We start from the raw sequence: 13,251 nt of genomic DNA, 5'->3' as shown, positions 1-13,251 counted from the left end.
GCAGATTGAGAACCACAAGAGGAAGTATGGACAAGGGAGTACAATTCTGGAGCTCAGCAAAAGCCACGTTTTACCCCTAGACCGGGAGGACACTTTCAGCATACCCATGGAGGAGTTAGCTCGCACAATCATAATGGCCCTAAGAATGGTAATGGGAATGGAGGAAGCAACGGCCAGAACCATACTCTAACGCCCCGAGACCGATGTGACAGGTGTCATCCAGTTATTCGCTGTTGTTGTGTTGTCGTTGCTTGCGTGTCATGCATTGCATATCATGTCATCATGTGCATTTCATTTGCATACATGTTCCCGAGCATTTTCCCCGTTGTCCGTTTTGCATTCCGGCGCTCCGTTCTCCTCCGGTGGTCCTTTCTACCTTTCTTTCGTGTGTGGGGGTTAAACATTTCCGGATTGGACCGAGACATGTCATGCGGCCTTGTCTTACTACCGGTAGACCGCCTATCAAGTTTCGTACCATTTGGACTTCGTTTGATGCTCCAACGGTTAACCGAGGGACCGAAAAGGCCTCGTGTGTGTTGCAGCCCAACACCCTTCCAATTTGGCCCAAAACCCACCTAAGACATCTCCATCATCTTGTTCGTTCGATCACGATCGCGTGGCCGAAAACCGCACCTCATTTGGACTCTCCTAGCTCCCTCTACCTATAAATATGTGATCCCCTCCCCAAAAATCACGGATGAACCCTAGATCCACTCCTCCCCGTGCCACCGGACATGTCCGTCCCGCCCCTGGACGTGTCCACCGCCGCCGCCACATCACTTCGACCAATGGCACGACGCCACGTCACCCTCGTTGCCGCCCTCGGCCTATCAGCCTGCGCCACATCATCCCGCGCCTCTCCCTCCTCCCGCCGCGGCCCGAGGCAGGCCCGCCCGGGCCCGGAACCGCCCGCCGCCACATTCGCGCGCCCCGGCCGCGCTGGACTTCCGCGCCGGGCCCGCGCTTCACCGCCACCAGCGCGCTGCCCGTGCGCCACCGGCCGCCTCCTGTACCTCGCCGCCCCGCCGCCGTGGTCGCCGTCGCCGGCGTCCACCGAACGCCGCGCCACCACCCGGCCTCCGCGACACCGCCCTCCGCCACCCTCCTCTCCCGGCCGGCGATCCGCTCCGGCAAGCCCCCCTCACTCCGGCGAAATCCTCCCCGGCGAGATCCGTCTCCGGCGAACCTCGGGCTGCGTGCATGAACAGTACCCGCGTTGGATCTGGATCTGAAAATCTCCCGCGGTTGACTTTCTCATCCCTAACCCTAATTATTTTGCATATTTTGACCTGTTGTGTCTCCGCATCCGTAGCTCCGTTTTGGGCATATAGCACATCAAAATGTTCGTCTCAGAGAGCACATCATTTCATCTTATTGCATCATTTTCATTCGAGTTCATCTTGATGCCCGAAATGCTGTTAGAAGAGTGCTACTTGAGATAATTGTCAGATCTGCTGCTCCATTTAGATATTTGTCATTTTTTCCATGATTATTGTGTGCATGATATGCCCAGGAGCTCTACATATGTTCTGTTAAGGGGTTTGCCATCTTTCCAGAGGTGCAACCCATGTATTTTTGTGATGTGTGTGGTGACTAGCACAAGCTTGCAAAGTGAGGCACTTGGTAATGCTGATTTCAGGGACTTAGCATTTCCACTAAGTCCCTGACCTGTTTATCTCATATTGCCATATGTTCATGTTGTTTCCTAGTGATCCGTGCCTCTTTTGAGGAGGATCAGTAAGGATGATTTGTTAATCTTGTAGTGCTCTATCCATCTATGCCTTTTTTGCAATTATGGAGCACCCTAGCTTGAGTCAATCGAGCTCTACTTTTGCTACTTCGTGAATCTGGGCAGATTGTCTACTTGTTAGCGATTTTGCCGATGATGTTGTAGTTGATCCGTGCATGCTATGCTATTGTTCTTGCCATGTCTAGCTTACATTTTGTGTATTCTTGATGGGTGTATGCTTAGATTGTCATGACTTGCTCTGTAGTGAGTGCATCGAGCTCGTAAACATGCCTACTTGATATCTGTTTCAGCATGCTCCAGTTTTCACCAAGTCTGTGATCTGATTATGTTTTTGCCACGTTCACATGTTTGCTAATGTATTTTCTGATCCCTTTTGGCTCAAGGTCACTAAGGGACTTTTGTTAAGATCTTTGAGTAGCTCCATGCCATGCTTTACTTTGCCATGTTCAGGTCCTGTAGCATATAGTTTTGTTGCTCCGAAGTGTGCTACCTGATCTGAAATTCCAGACAAGTGTTAATTTCACTAAGTCTGAAATCTGTTTACCGTTTGCATTTTTGCCATGCTTGTTTGAACCTGTTAATGGATGAATTGGCCGTAGCTCGGTGCTAGACTTTTGTTAAGCATCATGAATGCATCCCTGCCATGTATTTTGTTGTCATGTTTGGGTGCTGTAGCATGTTCATCTTGTTGCATTTAGATGACTACTTGCTGTAAATCGCAGAACGTGGCCATATTTGAATTGCTTGCCATTTCCAAACCGTGACTCCGATTCCGGCGTTCTTTATATCGTTTTCAAGCGATTTCATATCATCTTTCCAGTGGCACACTTGGATTTCCAAGTTGAGGCCAGATTCATGCATTCCTTGTCAAATCTTGCATATGCATCGCATACCGCATCCCGCATATCATACCATGTTCATGAGTTGGTTGTTTACTATGTTGTGTGCTTCTTTCCGGTGTTTGCTTCTTCGGGTTGGTTCCGGTAATGTCGCGTTTATGAGGACCCGTTCGACTACGTCTGTTTATCTTCTTCATGGACTCGTTCTTCTTCCTTGCGGGATTTCAGGCAAGATGACCATACCCTCGAAATCACTTCTATCTTTGTTTGCTAGTTGCTCGCTCTTTTGCTATGCCTATGCTGCAATACCTACCACTTGCTTATCATGCCTCCCATATTGTTGAACCAAGCCTCTAACCCACCTTGTCCTAGCAAACCATTGTTTGGCTATGTTACTGCTTTGCTCAGCCCCTCTTATAGCGTTGTTAGTTGCAGGTGAAGATTGAAGTCTGTTCCTTGTTGGAACATGGAGATGTTGTTCCTTGTTGGAACATGTTTACTTGTTGGGATATCACAATATATCTTATTTAATTAATGCATCTATATACTTGGTAAAGGGTGGAAGGCTCGGCCTTATGCCTGGTGTTTTGTTCCACTCTTGCCGCCCTAGTTTCCATCATATCGGTGTTATGTTCCCGGATTTTGCGTTCCTTATGCGGTTGGGTAATAATGGGAACCCCTTGACAGTTCGCCTTAAGTAAAGCTCTTCCAGCAATGCCCAACCTTGGTTTTACCATTTGCCTCACCACCACCTACTTTTCCCTTAGGAGTCGCTCTCTCGAGGGTCATCATTATTTCAACCCCCCCCCCCCGGGCCAGTGCTCCTCTGAGTGTTGGTCCGAACTGAGCTGCCTGCGGGGCCACCTCGGGGAAACTTGAGGGTTGGTTTTTCTCGTAGCTAGTCTCATCTGAGTGTGCCCTGAGAAAGAGATATGTGCAGCTCCTATCGGGATTTGTCGGCACATTCGGGCGGTGTTGCTGGTTTAGTTTTACCCTGTCGAAATGTCTCGGGAGGAGGTCTATTCCTTCGTTGATCGTGAGAGCTTGTGATGGGCTAAGTTGGGACTCCCCTGCAGGGATTTGAACTTTTGAAAGCCGTGCCCGCGGTTATGGGCAGATGGGAATTTGTTAATGTCCGGTTGTAGAAAACCTGAAGTTGACCTTAATTAAAATGTATCAACCGTGTGTGTAACCGTGATGGTCTCTTTCCGGCGGAGTCCGGGAAGTGAACACGGTGTTGGAGTTATGCTTGGCATAGGTTGCTATAAGATCACTTCTTGATCATACTTTTCTCGACCGTGCTTTGCCTTCTCTTCTCGCTCTCATTTGCGTATGTTAGCCACCATATGTGCTAGCCGCTTGCTGCAGCTCCACCTCATACCTTTACCTTACCCATAAGCTTAAATAGTCTTGATCGCGAGGGTGTGAAATTGCTGAGTCCCCGTGGCTCACAGATACTTCCAAAACCAGCTTGCAGGTGTCGATGAGTCCGTGCAGATGACGCAACCAAGCTCAGGAGGAGCTCGATGAAGATCTTGTCCTTTGTGTTGTTTCATTCTAGTTGGTCAGTAGTGGAGCCCAGTTGGGGTCGATCGGGGACCTTTGTCGCATTTGGGGTTCTTCTTTTATTTTGGCTCCGTAGTCAGGCCTTGATTGTATTTGGATGATGTAATGCTTTATTCATGTAATTGTGTGAACTGGCGATTGTAAGCCAACTATGTATCTCTTTCCCTTATGTGTTACATGGGTTGTGTGAAGATTACCTCACTTGCGACATTACTTTCAATGCGGTTATGCCTCTAAGTCGTGCTTCGACACGTGGGAGATATAGCCACATCGAGGGCATTATAAGTTGGTAATCAGAGCCTTCCCCGACCTTAGGAGCCCCATTGCTTGATCGTTTTTAGCAGCCGAGTTGTGTCTAGAAAAATGTTTTGAGTCATTTAGGAATTATATATCGAAGAGTTTAGGAATTCTTTTTACTTCCCAGTCTCCTCATCGCTCTGGTAAGGCATCCTGACGTAGAGTTTTGACTCTTCTCTTCTCAAATTTCACTAAAAAAATTTAGGATCATGTGGGTATCTTGGAATCGTTCCGATGGTTTTATGATGAGAACATTGTCTTGGTGCCTCCTGTCAGGGGTTTTGTGGAAGTGTCCTGGGGAATTGAGCTCTGAGGTGTTGTCGTCATAATTTTATCGTTGCAATTCTAGAATACCTGAGTTTAGTATGCCGACATCGAAAATCTCTTTTATGCAGTTCGTTGGTGAGATAACCTGGACGCCACCCAGTACTGGGGCGGGAGTTCGGGAGTATTGCCATAACTTGTATAACGGATGCTTTTTGAAGGTTGAGGTAGATGATTTCCGAAGGTTTCTTGGTTATGTGTTGAAGGATGGATACAGCTGGATGTAGGATTTGCTAGATTTGGGTGAGATATTATGCTTCCCCTGTATCCCCAACACCTGATTGCATAACCGGAAAGGTTCGGGAGTTTCATAAGTGGGAACTCAAGTAGCTCTTAGGATATCTTTCCGACAGATGTATGATATGAAATTGGGGTTCGACGTCTAGTGGTCCGCCTATCCACGGTCGGTTTTACAGTGGTCTCGTTGTGTCTTAAAGAGTCCTTGGCTATGCCGACTCGGGGACGCTTCGTATGTCATGTGCACTGCCTTGTACATGATGGTGCTGTACGATCGAGCCCGTGTAGGCCCCACCACGAAAACTTTGGACGAAATCTCTATCATATGTTTGTTCTGGCTTATTCTGCAAGCCAATCCTTTGTTTTGTTTTGAGTTGTGGTATTCGAGTTGCTTTAATGACAAGTGTTGATTCCATACCTTCCCCAAATGGTGTTCTCATACTCCGATGTGGATACCAATCCTTCTTGACAATCGGGATTGTCATGTTAATTCTTTTTCAACCGGTGTGTTTTCTCTTCAAGTGGATCCGATCATTTCAACATCCGCAAGATCAATTATCAGTTCTTATCAACGGTGCTCATTTTATCTGTCCCAAGCTGCCTTTGTTTTCCCGCCCACCCACCCTTGTTTTCTTCGAAGACTCAGATTTCTTAATCAAGCATCATCTCAGTGATGAGAAGTATCTCCATTCTTTTCCGGTAATGTTCTTATCCAGTGATTCTCATGAAGAATCTAATGGAGCGTCAAGCTCATCATTCTTTGTTCTTTTCTTCTCCGGTGGAACCAATTCAAGTTTTATTGATCATATCCTTTCCTCGTTTCAAATACCATCTCATACCGGTGCACCTCTTAATCATTCACATCCCGCTATACATTTGTTTCGGAGTGCTCAAGACATCTCGAAGATTCGTGTTTCCACTCTGCTTTCGTTCAAACTCTTTTGAGGTTGTTATCTCATTCAAGTCACTTAATTCAACCGGTGCAATCTCTCTTTTCAAGTAATCGTTCAACGGTGTATCTTTTGAGTGGGCCCTAATCCACAGGTCTTTTCCCATGATCTTACCTGACTCTTCCTATTTTCCCGGAGCTATCCTCAAATTTCTTTTCGGAGTTTGACGTAAGAATGATTTATCATCAGTCAAATGCTTTTCTCCAAGATCTGTCGAATTCTTTTCATCGTTGGCTCAACCTTCCATTTTTCATCCCAGAGTATCTTAACAATTTAGTGGTGTTTCTCATCATGTGAAGACCGAAGAAGATTTTTTTCTCCCAATCTTGTTCTTGTCTCTTCAAGACTCGTCATTCTAGCTTGTTGCCATCCTCTCGTAATTGTTTTGATCGTGAGAATTCTTTTCACCTATCCGTAGCAATTCAAGAGTCTTCTCAGTTTGATTATCCGGAGTCCATCAATTAAGGTGTATTCATTCTCAGCTGTCAGTGATCATTCCCCAATTTTACCGGTGCTTTGTTCAAGTGATCTTTAATTGGCTCGTGATCTCTTCGTTCTCATGTATCTAAATCCTCTCAAGTATCTTCGTTCATTTGCTAATTCTTACCGGTGATTCACCCCTTTTACTTCGTTCGTTTTCAATTCTTACAGGTGGCTCGCTCAAGATTTCTATTCCTTTGTTATTGTATTGATTCAGTCGTCACTTCTATCCTACCGATGGTTCGTTCAATATTTTCCCAAGTTTGCGCTATATCTATCTTAATCTTTCTACGAGGATAAGTAGTATGCCAAATCCGTTGCTTGTCAGCAATTAAATTGTTGAAGGATACGCATAACATAATTCTTATTCTTGTTCCATCCAAGTGATTAATTCTTTATTCCAGAACCTCATCAAAAGTCTTTTGATCTCAATTGTTCATCTTCTCTTTTTCCCGGAGTTCCAACCTCTTTCAATTATATCACCATGGAGATTCATCTAAATCGTGACAAGGATTCACCTTGTGTTTTCAACTTCTCTTTCTTTTCGTTTGATCTTCCTTTTGTTTTCCGGAGTTCTTCATGGAGGCTCAACATGATGGTTCATCAAGGAGTTAATTCCTTCTTGAAGTGTTCATCAACATTCTTTTCTAAGGAACTCAAGTATTCTTCTTCGTGCAATCCGGAGTGTTTTTCTTTCTACTGTATCATTGGAGGTGGTATTTTGTCATTCTTGATAATTTGGGTTCATGTTTCATGATTCACATGTTGTTAGGAATGAGGTATTTTAAATCCATCAACCTCTTCATTGGAGTTATCTTGGGTTATATTCCACCTAAAGCCTTCCCTAAGGATTGTTGCTAATTATGGTGCTTATAATTGACCCAAGTTCTTCATTTGTCCTTCCGGTGAATAGTTTCTCGTCTCGTTGTCATAAAACCCAATCAAAAAAAATTCGTGAGTGGCAAGTTGTCACCTCATAACGTTGAGATGCCTTCTATAAGCCCACTTCAAGTTTGTCCCTCCGTTGTTGGTTTTCCAACAACACCATTCTACCATTTGTTGTAAGCATGCTCCCTCAGGATCTTGTTTCTCGTCGTTCATTCCATTCCATTCTCTTTTCTGTTCCGGAGGCATTGTGATGTTGCTTTCTTCAACAATCATCTTGTTTCATCTAAGATCATGTTCTTTCCTGTGCTTATCCATTTAACCGGAGTGTCGTGCCCTCTTTTCAAGTTCTATCACCTTATCAAGTTCTTATTCAATTACTTTCTTTTCAACCGGAGTGCTACCCGAATTTGGTCTTCCTTGATCCCCTTCCTTAACCGGAGTGTTTTCAATATATATCTTCCCTTCAACCTCAAGGCTTTCGCAATGTTCGTTGTCCCTCTTCTCTAACGGGGTGTTTTTCAACTTTGTTCTTCTTCGTTGTTTTATTTCTTCCAATTTGTTCGACCTCTCAAGGTTCTTTGGTTCACTCGTTCGTCAAAGAAGCAACTTAGCTTTACCTCTCCTCTTTCTCTTCCGTTGTCCCTCCGGTGCCATTCTAGATCTCGGGACGAGATCCTCTCGTAGTGGTGGAGTGTTGTAACGCCCCGAGACCGATGTGACAGGTGTCATCCAGTTATTCGATGTTGTTGTGTTGTTGTTGCTTGCGTGTCATGCATTGCATATCATGTCATCATGTGCATTTCATTTGCATACATGTTCGTCTCATGCATCCGAGCATTTTCCTCGTTGTCCGTTTTGCATTCCGGCGCTCCGTTCTCCTCCGGTGGTCCTTTCTACCTTTCTTTCATGTGTGGGGGTTAAACATTTCCGGATTGGACCGAGACTTGTCATGCGGCCTTGGTTTACTACCGATAGACCGCCTGTCAAGTTTCGTACCATTTGGACTTCGTTTGATGCTCCAACGGTTAACCGAGGGACCGAAAAGGCCTCGTGTGTGTTGCAGCCCAACACCCTTCCAATTTGAACCCACCTAAGACATCTCCATCATCTCAGTCGTTCGATCACGATCGCGTGGCCGAAAACCGCACCTCATTTGGACTCTCCTAGCTCCCTCTACCTATAAATATGTGATCCCCTCCCCAAAAATCGCGGATGAACCCTAGATCCACTCCTCCCCGCGCCACCGGACATGTCCGTCCCGCCGCTGGACGTGTCCACCGCCGCCGCCACATCACTTCGACCAATGGCGCGACGCCACGTCACCCTCGTCGCCGCCCTCGGCCTATCAGCCTGCGCCACGTCATCCCGCAAGAGGAAGTATGGACAAGGGAAGTACAATTCTGGAGCTCAGCAAAAGCCACGTTTTACCCCTAGACCGGGAGGACACTTTTAGCATACCCATGGAGGAGGTAGATCACACAATCATAATGGCCCTAAGAATGGTAATGGGAATGGAGGAAGCAACGGCCAGAACCGTACCAACCCATCAACCCCAGCCAAGAGAGACCTGAGCCAAGTCACTTGCTTTAAGTGCCAGAAGACCGGACATTACGCCAATGAATGTCCTGAATCCCAGAATGGAAATGGCAATGGAAGCTCTGGGAAGAAGCCGAACCCTTTCAATAGGGGACAGGTGAACCACGTTAACGTGGAGGAGGTTGAAGAGCAGCCGAATGCAGTAATCGGTAAGTTTTTGGTTAAGTCATTTACTGCACTCGTTCTTTTTGATACTGGTGCATCACATTCATACATCTCAAGGGGATTTGTGGATAAGTATAAACTGCCAACCCAAGCCCTTAGGTCACCCATGTTAGTAACCTCACCTGGAGCAGAGTATATGGCTAGTTTATGGTGTGATCGGTTACCATTAAGGATTGGAATCTCAAGGATTGGATGTGATATTAGGCATGGATTGGTTATCGAAGTATGCAGGGAATATTGAATGCGCCAGTAAGTCAATTTTGCTTACAACGCCAGAAGGAAGAAGGATCAAGTATGTATCCTGGCATGTGCCAAAGAGGACTCAAGTAAATTCCCTAACAGGAGTTGTGCCGGAGGAAGTACGAGTGGTAAAGGATTTCCCTGACGTATTTCTAGAGGAGTTGCCAGGCATGCCACCGGATAGAGATATTGAGTTTTTGATTGAGCTTTTGCCAGGCACAGGGCCAATATCTAAGAGACCATATAGGATGTCCGCAAAGGATTTGGAGGAGATTAAGAAGCAGATTAAAGAGTTATTGGATAAGGGTTATATTCGCCCAAGTTCTTCACCTTAGGGATCGCCGATACTTCTAGTGGAGAAGAAGGATGGATCGTTAAGGATGGTTGTTGATTATTGAGGATTGAATGAAGTAACCATCAAGAACAAGTACCCACTACCGATGATCAATGATCGGTTTGATCGATTGCAAGGAGCTAAAGTATTTTCCAAGATCGATCTACGATCAGGATACCATCAGCTGAAGATTCGAGAATAGGATATACCTAAGACGACATTTACCACCAGGTATGGGCTGTACGAGTATACCGTTATGTCATTTGGTTTGACTAACGCACCTACATATTTTATGAACATGATGAACAAAGTATTTATGGAGTTCTTGGACAAGTTCGTCGTAGTGTTCATTGATGATATCCTAGTTTACTCAAAGAATGAAGAGGAGCATAAGGAGCATTTGCGTTTGGTACTTGGAAAGCTCAGAGAACATCAGTTATATGCCAAGTTTAGCAAATGTGAGTTTTGGTTGAAGGAAGTTGGATTCCTCGGACATGTTATATCTGGAGAAGGTATAGCAGTAGATCCCACCAAGGTTGACACTGTGACAAATTGGGAAGCCCCAACAACAGTTGGAGAGATCCGGAGTTTTCTTGGACTCACAGGATACTACCAGAGATTCATTGAAAACTTCTCAAAGATTGTGAAGCCTATGACGGAGTTGTTGAAGAAGGATACCAAGTTCAAATGGACTGAAGAGTTTGAGGCCAGTTTCCAGGAGTTGAAGAAATGTTTGGTTACATCACCAGTGTTGATTTTGCCAGATCAGACCAAGGATTATGAGGTGTATTGCGACGCTTCACGTCGAGGACTTGGAGCAGTGCTTATGCAGGAAGGAAGAGTTGTTTCATATGCCTCACGATAGCTTAAGCCTCATGAGTTGAATTATGCCACGCATGATTTGGAGTTAGCAGCCGTAGTGCATGCGTTGAAGACTTGGAGACATTTCCTCATTGCAAACCATTGTGAGGTGTACACGGATCAAAAAAGTTTGAAGTATATCTTCACGCAGAAGGAGTTAAATCTCAGGCAGAGGAGATGGTTGGAGCTCATCAAGGATTATGATATGAGATTGCATTATCATCCCGGAAAGGCTAACGTAGTAGCTGGCGCATTGAGCCGTAAAAGCCATGTCAACACCCTAATGACGGGAGATTTACCAAGAGAGTTAGCCGAGAATCTTCGTGAGCTATGTTTGGAGATAGTTCCGAGAGGCTATGTAGCAGCATTGGAGATTCAGTCCACTTTGATGGATAAGATAAGAGAAGCTCAAAGGACTGACAAGGAGATCGCTTCTATTAAGGAGAAAATGAGCAAAGGAAAAGCTAAAGGATTTCGTGAGGATGAGCATGATACCCTATGGTTTGAAGACCGTGTTTATGTGCCCAATGACCCAGAGATCAGGAAGTTGATTCTGCAAGAGGCCCATGATTCACCATATTCGATTCACCCAAGAAATACCAAGATGTATCTGGATTTGAAGGATACTTTCTGGTGGACCAAAATGAAGAAGGATATTGCAGAGTATGTAGCAGTTTCTGATGTATGTCAGAGAGTAAAGGCAGAGCATCAGAAGCCAGCCGGATTGCTACAGCCATTGCCAATACCCGAATGGAAGTGGGATAAGCTAGGCATGGATTTTATTACGGGATTTCCCAGAACTCGTTCAGGCTATGACTCGATTTGGGTAGTAGTCGACCGTTTGACAAAGGTAGCTCATTTCATCCCAGTGAAGACTACCTATACTAGTGCCAAGTTGGCAAAGATATACATGACCAGGATCATATGTATGTATGGAGTTCCAAGGAGCATTGTATCAGATAGAGGAACCCAGTTTACCTCAAAGTTCTGGAATCAATTGCACGAAACTTTGGGTACCAGGGTAGAATTCAGTACAGCTTTCCATCCATAGACAGATGGACAGACCGAGAGAGTCAATCAGATTTTGGAGGATATGCTGAGAGCTTGTGCGCTAGATTATGGATATAGTTGGGACGACAATTTGCCATATGCAGAGTTCTCTTACAACAATAGTTATCAATCCAGTTTGAAGATGGCCCCTTTCGAAGCCTTGTACGGAAGGAGGTGCAGAACCCCTTTGTCATGGGATGAAGTTGGAGACCGACAGTTGTTTGGACCGGATCTGATTAAGGAGTCTGAACAGAAGGTGAAATTGATTCGCGATAGGCTCAAGGTAGCCCAGTCCAGGCAGAAGAGCTACGCATATTCTAAACGCAAGGAGACAGTTTACAAAGTCGGAGACCGAGTTTATCTTCGAGTATCTCCACTTCGAGGAGTTAAGCGCTTTGGAGTTAAGGGAAAGTTAGCGCCACGTTTTGTAGGGCCATACAAGGTTTTGGAGTGTATGGGAGAAGTAGCTTATAAGTTGGAATTACCCGAAGGATTGTCAAGAGTTCTCGACGTGTTCCATGTTTCCCAGTTAAAGAAGTGCCACGCGGAGATGGCTGATATATCGCTGAGAGATACAGTGCCGCTGGAAATGATTCAGTTGGACAGTGATTTGACCTATGGGGAGAAACCAGTTAAGATTCTTGAGTATGCCAGCCGAGTAACCCGCAGCAAGGTTATCAAGTTTTGCAAAGTTCAGTGGAGCCACCACACGGAGGATGAAGCCACCTGGGAGCGAGAGGAAGATTTGCTGAAGGACCACCCTCACCTATTTTCTAGCCAACCCGAATCTCGAGGGTGAGATTCATCTTAAGGGGGGTAGGTTTGTAACATCTCAAATTTTCAATTTGGAATGTTATACAATAGATCATCACTGCATATCATATTTATTTGCATTTTGGGTTGATCCTAGAAATTCTACGCAACTCAAGGACCCTCGGAGAGAGTTGGGGATTTCGTTATTTTCATATTTGAGTTTTCCCAAATTTTGAAAATAGGATCATTTGATTTTATTTATTTTATCTTCAATTATTTCTATTATCAAAATATGAGAGAGGGAATAAAATGACTTTCCCAAAATAAAGAAATATTGAGGATTTAATAAAAAATCAAATAAGGTTTTATTCTGGAGTTTTTCGTGGTTTTATTTGAATTTAGGAAAAAATTGCACGTTTTCAAAAATTGCATTTAGGGCCAAGCAAATGTTCATCCTGTTCTAAATATTTTATTTAGATGGTGAAAATTTGTTTTGGCAATTTTAGATTTTTATTTATTTTTCTAGAATTTTTCTTAGTTTCGGTGAAATTGTTTTAAAAAAGAAACCCGCGCCCGACTGGGCCAAAGGCCCAGCCGAGCCAAGCCGGCCCGCCAGGCCACCGCCTCCCTCGCCGAGCTGCCGCCGGACTCGGAGTCCGAGCCGGGCACGCGCCGCCGACCCCCTCCCCAAGCAAGGCCGCCCCCCTCCCTCCTTAAATAGCCACCCGGGCCCCCCCCTGGAGCCCCGAGTCGCCGCGCCGCCCCGCCCACGCAGCCCCGCCGCCCGCGCCGCCCGCCGCCGCACGTAGCCCCGCCGCCAGCCGCCGCACGCTGCCCCGCGCCGCCCGCCACCGCTGCTGCCCACCGCCGCCGCCGAAACCCCGCCGGACCGAGCCGAGGTAGCTGCCCTGCCTCCCGGTT

Source organism: Triticum urartu, chromosome 1A (genome assembly GCF_056163025.1).
Source record: "Triticum urartu cultivar PI428250 chromosome 1A, HENAU_Tu73, whole genome shotgun sequence".
Lineage (NCBI taxonomy): Eukaryota > Viridiplantae > Streptophyta > Magnoliopsida > Poales > Poaceae > Triticum > Triticum urartu.
The sequence above is the reverse complement of the archived record's forward strand: the minus strand, read 5'-3'. Positions refer to the sequence as shown.